At 55.0% G+C, this 6,000-nt stretch overlaps 1 protein-coding gene across 1 annotated transcript in view; it reads left to right on the top strand.

Moving 5' to 3' along the window:
- Positions 1-4,117: 4,117 nt before the first annotated feature.
- SOX13 (SRY-box transcription factor 13) overlaps positions 4,118-6,000 on the top strand; it is a 56,774-nt gene continuing 54,891 nt past the window's right edge. The window contains exon 1 of the mRNA XM_003273149.4: positions 4,118-4,723. The gene's annotated coding sequence lies outside the window, so the exon portion shown is untranslated. The remainder of the gene's footprint in view (positions 4,724-6,000) is intronic.

Here is a 6,000-nt window from a genome sequence, read left to right as displayed (position 1 = left end):
TTACGTGCTAGGTTCTGGACGGAAATACAGTTATAATTTAACCTTAATGGGCAAGTGCGGTGGCTCACGCCTGTAATCCCAGCACTCTGGGAGGCTGAGGCGAGAGGATCACTTGAGCCCAGGAGTTTGAGATTAGCCTGGGCAACATAGTGAGACCTTGTCTCTACACAAAATGAAAAACAATTAGCCAGGCAGGGTGGCTCATGCCTGTGTATGTAGTCCCAGCTACTTGGGAGGCTGAGGTGGAAGGATCACTTGAGCCCAGGAAGTTGAGGATGCAGTGAGCCCTGACTTCACCACTGCACTCCAGCCTGGGTGACAGAGCAAGTCCCTGTCTCAAAAAAGAAAGAAACAAAGAAAGAAAAAGCAATAATTAGGTTGCACTTTGGCGCACTTCCTTGTTGCTAAAAGTTCCATAGAACCAGATACTGACCATTTGCATCCCCATTGTTCCTATAGAGAGGATTTCTGATGTTAGAATCATAAGGCTTTTGTTGAAGAATCGATCTGCATCCCCATTGTTCCTATAGATAGGATCACTGACGTTGGAATCATAAGGCTTTTGTTTAAGATTTGCTTAAGATGTTTTTAGCTCTTGAGTTCCAGCAGAATGGCTGATGCCACCAGTTTGAAGACCCTCACAGAGGAGCGTAATCAGCATGAGAATGCAGTTTCTTCATCTCCCTGTCCCATGACTCTCCGTACTCTTCGACTCATCCACAGTGATCCCCACACCTCAGCCCACTCCAAACCCCTTAATATCCCTAGCCCCTAACTCTTTGGAGAAGCTGATTTGAGGTTTTCTCTCCTCTCCTTGTTCGGCCTTGCGTTTAAAATTCTTTTTCTGTTGCAACCCTCGGTGTTGGTGTATTGACTTGCAGGCCCTCAGGCAATGGACGCATTATGGTTACAATGTCTGTGAGGCCCTTGGGTAGAAACATCAAGTGTGTGGTTGGATAATAGTCTTGGATATTAAATAATTGAGAGAATCATCAACACTGGTACTTAAAGCTATGGAAAAGGACAAAATTTTACCCAGGGAGAGGTGGTAGAAGGACAATGGGGTGTAGGAGAGAGCCCACAGGGAATGCCCACCTAGAGACCGGGATGGAGGAGGGAACATAAACAAGGTGGCTGGGAAAGAGCAGCCAGCCAGTGAGGTGGGAGAACTCAAGAGAGTGTGGACTCATGAAGTGAGTGTTTCAAGGAGTGGCTGACTGGGTTACATCGTGTAAATATGATAGTTGTTCCTGGGAAATGATGCGGTAATAGAGAAAATCTGGAATCTTCAGTCAGATAGCTTCCTGTCTCCACTAACTGGAGCTTCATTTTTCTCATCTCTAAAATGGGATTCCAGGTACTCAGGGACTTGCAAAGAGATGGAATTAAATTAAAAAATAAGATAAAATGGGGATAATGACACCAACTTCACAGAATTGGGATAAGGTACAAATAGATATCTTATAGGAAAACAGTATTGTGCCTAAGACCCAGTAGGGAGACATTTTATATCTTAATTTGGTGGCAGTGACTGGAAGGGCTGATCTTTGCTCTTCCTCTCTCAATCTGCTGTTGCTAAGGACAGCTACAGGGAGGCACCCACAATCGAGTTGCCCCCCTGAAGATGATCAGGGGCCAGAGAAAAACAACCAGATATATGGAAAACACAGGCATGTTGTCTGGGAGGAGGAAAGGCTTGATGGCACTTGGGTACCCTTTTTTTTTTTTTTTTTTTTTTAGACGGAGTTTCCCTCTTGTTGCCCAGGCTGGAGTGCAGTGGCACGATCTCAGCTCACCACAACCTCCGCCTCCCAGGGTTCAAGCAATTCTGCTGCCTCAGCCTCCCGATTAGCTGGGATTACAGGCATGCGCCACCACGACCGGCTAATTTTGTATTTTTAGTAGAGACGGGGTTTCTCCATGTTGGTCAGGCTGGTCTCAAACTCCCGACCTCAGGTGATCCTCCTGCCTCAGACTCCCAAAGTGCTGGGATTACAGGCGTGAGCCACCGTGCCTGGCAACTTGGGTAACCCTTTCATGGTTTCTAGGATGGCTTCGTCCATAGTTATCCAAACATCAGGCCCTTAATGTTGGCTTCTCCCACTCTCTTACACCCACCTGTTTTCTCCTTTCCATTCCCCCTACTCCCAGCTTAGCTCAGGCCTGCATCATTCTTACCCTGGCCACTGCTATTGTCTGGTCACTGGCCTCCTTCCTACCTCCAGCTAGATTGATGCCATCTGAGGCCTTGCTTAGAATCCTTCAGTGGCTCCCCATTTCCTTCCATCAACAAGTATTGATCAATAAATATTTATGAAGGGCCTGCTCTTTCCCAATCTCTGGCTAGGCACACTGGAGAGATACATCCCTGCCCTTGTGGAGCTTACAGTCCAGGGGGGAGACAGATAAATGAATGGTTACCATGTTATTTACAAGTGGGGGTTTTTCCAGAGCCCACAGATGGGGCACCTGGCCCAGATAATGGCCATCAAGAAAGGCTTCAGGGAAAGTTGATGTCTAGGCTGAGACCTAAAAGATGAATAAAAGGAGTTAGCCAGGCAAAGCAGTGGGCAAGGATGAGCCCTTAGAAGGCCTTGAGAGCCTTGCTGACCATCACCTTTGAACACATGCTGGCCACCCACACTGTGGGCACAGACTTATTAGTAGGTCCATGATTGTCACTCCTTTAATCTGCCCTACACCCACAGGTCCTTCCAAGACCCATTTCAGATGCCACCTCCCCCAAGAAGTTCCAGTCCCCATATCCCAGTGTCTTTGGTGGCCCTGTGCCCATTTGCCTGCCCTATCTTAGCCCTCTCCACTTCACTGCAATGGTATATTCACTCATTCCTTTACAAAATCAGAATCCAGACAGGGCAGGACACTGTCTCATTTGTCTTAGTGTCCCCAGCACCCAGGTAAGCCAGGCATATGTAGACTTTTTTTTTTTTTTTTTTTGGAGACAGAGTCTTACTCTGTCTCCCAGGCTAGAGTGCAGTGGTGCGATCTCCACTCACTGCAACCTCTGCCTCCTGGGTTCAAGCAATTCTTCTGCCTCAGCCTCTTGAGTAGTTGGAATTACAGGCATGCACCACCACACCTGGCTAATTTTTGTATTTTTATTACAGAGGGGTTTTCACCATGTTGGCCAGGCTGGTCTTGAACTCCCAACCTCAGGTGATCTGCTGCCTTGGCCTCCCAAAGTGCTGGGATTACAGGCCTGAGCCACTGCGCCCGGTCATATATAGACATTTGATAAATATATTGAATGAAAGGAAACCAACTCTCCATTCTCCCCCACCCTCCCATACAATGGGACAGGAGAAAAGATTTATTTGAGAGGCTGCAAATGACAGGATTAGGGAGTGGTTGGAGATATCAGGAATCCATCTAGCTACAGGTGAGATCAGGTTTTGTTTTTTTTTTTGAGACGGAGTTTCGCTCTGTCGCCCAGGCAGGAGTGAGTGCAATGGCGCGATCTCGGCCCACTGCAACTTCTGACTCCCGGGTTCAAACGATTCTCCTGCCTCAGCCTCCCGAGTAGGGGGGTTACAGGCGCGTGCCACCACGCCCGGCTAATTTTTTGTATTTTTAGTAGAGACGGGGTTTCACCGTGTTAGCCAGGATTGTCTCCATCTCCTGACCTCGTGATCCGCCCGCCTCGGCCTCCCAAAGTGCTGGGATTACAGGCGTGAGCCACCGCGCCCGGCAGAGATCAGGTTCTTAAGGGAGGTCTGGAGAAATGGGGTTTTTAAAAAACCCGAGTCCAGGCTATCTGTTTGGAGGGGGTGGGAGGCTTGGAGCTGGACCAATAACTTCTTAGGTCTTGCTTTAAGGAGCGAAGATTCTCTGTAGCGACCCTCATACCTGGGCAGTGGGAGCGGGCAGAATCCTTCTTTCTTCTCTTCTCTACACCCCCTCACTCCACCTCCACCCTTCCCCGCCGCCGGTAAACCTTAGCTTTCCCCTTTCCAACAGAGGTTTCCAGCTGTTGATGCCTGGATGTACCCGGCTGCAGGGAGGAGGAGGAAACTCTCTGTCCCTCCCTTCTTCTGCATGTCCCCACCCTCCCTCCCTCCCTCCTCCCCCTGCGCGCTCTCGGTCTCCCTCCCTCTTTCTGCTCTAGGCTGTCCAGTCGCCTCGCAGCAGCGAGCCGCGAGCGCCCTTCTCCAGTCCCGGCTTGGAACTGAACTGTGTGAGCACGGGTCCTGGAACCCAGGCCCAGAACCGGCGAGCCCGGGTCTGAGCCCAGAGCTCAGCGGTCAGCCTCGTAGGCCCTGACTCGGAACAGAGCCGAGGCGCTGAGCTTAGAGCGGGAGAGCCGGAGAGCAGGGAGGGCGGGCCAGCTGCGCGTCGGACGAGTCGCAGAGCAGGACCGCGGAAGGCAGGGAGACGGCCGCAATCCCAGGGCAGAGGGCAGAGGGCAGAGAGCGGCCCGGCTCGGCGGAGAGGGCGCCGCCCGGCCGGAACCGAGCTCGCCGCCCGGGACGGCGGCCCCCCGTGGGGCGCGGACCCAGGGTGGCCGTGGGTCCGCAGCGACTCTCCGGCCCACTGCGGGGGGCGTGCCCCCTCCCAGCCCAGCCTCCCCAACCCGGCCCGCCCGCGGCGTCGCGGGGGCATGTGAGCGGGAAGCCTAGGCTGCCAGCCGCGAGGACCGCACTGAGGAGGAGCAGGAGCGCGGAGCCGCGAGCCCCGAGCCCCGAGCCCGGCGCCTGGCTGAGTAGTAAGTGCACCCCTCCCCGCCATGATCGCGCCGTCGCGCCCATTTCCCCAGCCCTCTGAAGTTTGACACTTGCGCCCCTACGTTTCCGGGCACCCACCGGCTCTCTTCCCTGCGAGTTTCTACCCTGTGCAAAGTTTTTCGAGGAGGGACGGACCCTCACCTACCCCCAATAACGCTGGGCAGTGGCGGCTCCTCCCTGGCTGACTTGGGTCCTTGTGGAGAGGGGTGGCAGCCTCTAGGGCAGCGCGTGGCTGTGTGTGTGTGTGTGTGCGCGCGCGCGCGCGTTCACCACGCGGGTCGAGCTTAGGGTGCACCCCCAACCCGCTCCTCGCCGACCGCAGAGGACTAGGTCTTTCCCATCAGCCCGACTATGCGCCTAGTTTAAGGATTTCTCAGCGGGAAGCCGAGGCGACCGGCGCGCGTCCCGCGTGGGGCTCAGGTGCCTGCAACGAGGCGCAGAGCTCCTCCACCATGGTTGCGTGGGGTGCTGGGGGACCGACGCGCGCTCCTTGCCACGGTTTCAGGGTCGTTCCCCAGCGGACCAGACTGACGCCGCATCCTGTTTGTTTTCTGCTCGGGCTGCTTCTGTCCCACCCCCCACCCCCACTCCAGGCTGCTTCTTATTACCCCCACCTCCCGCCCTGGGATATCGGAGGTGAGCCTTTTCATTCCGATTGCGCTGCAAACGCTGATCGCGCCTAGGGGTAGGGAGATGCGGAGCGGGTAGTCGCCCAGTTCCCAGCGGCTCGCCATTGTTTTCCCACCCCGCGCGTTCCGTACGTAAACACACACGCACACACAAGGTTGTGTGTGTACGCCGGCTCTGGCTGCTTCCCGTCCCCAGGCGCGCAGGGATCGCCCGCGGGATTCGCCCAGCTGCCCGCATGGGTCTTCAGGCTGGAGGCGCTCCAGGACTTAACTGGAGCTGGAGAGGGCAAGAGACGTGGGGGTTGCCGGACAGTACCGGGCGGGGCAGTGAGCCGGGCCTGGGCGGGAAGTGAATTTTGAACTTCAGCCCTGGACCTTTCCGGGAGGACCCCGAGCGCTGGAGCGGCGGCTCCCGCCCTGGAGGGCCCTCGGCAGCTGCAAAGACTCCGCCGGCGCTCTTGGCAGCCGCCTCGGTGACAGAGGATTGGAGGAAGCCGAAGAGTTTTCCTGGGAAGTTTGCTTTGACTCTCTGGGAATTTCCGGGCAGGACGCCTCGGCGCTGGCGCTGGCGCTGGTGAAGGGGTCTGGCCAAAGACGGCCAGAGACGATGCCGCTGGCTCTTGACCACT

Source organism: Nomascus leucogenys, chromosome 5 (assembly GCF_006542625.1).
Source record: "Nomascus leucogenys isolate Asia chromosome 5, Asia_NLE_v1, whole genome shotgun sequence".
NCBI lineage: Eukaryota > Metazoa > Chordata > Mammalia > Primates > Hylobatidae > Nomascus > Nomascus leucogenys.
Note: the sequence above shows the minus strand (reverse complement) of the source record. Positions and strands in the feature narration are given on the sequence as shown.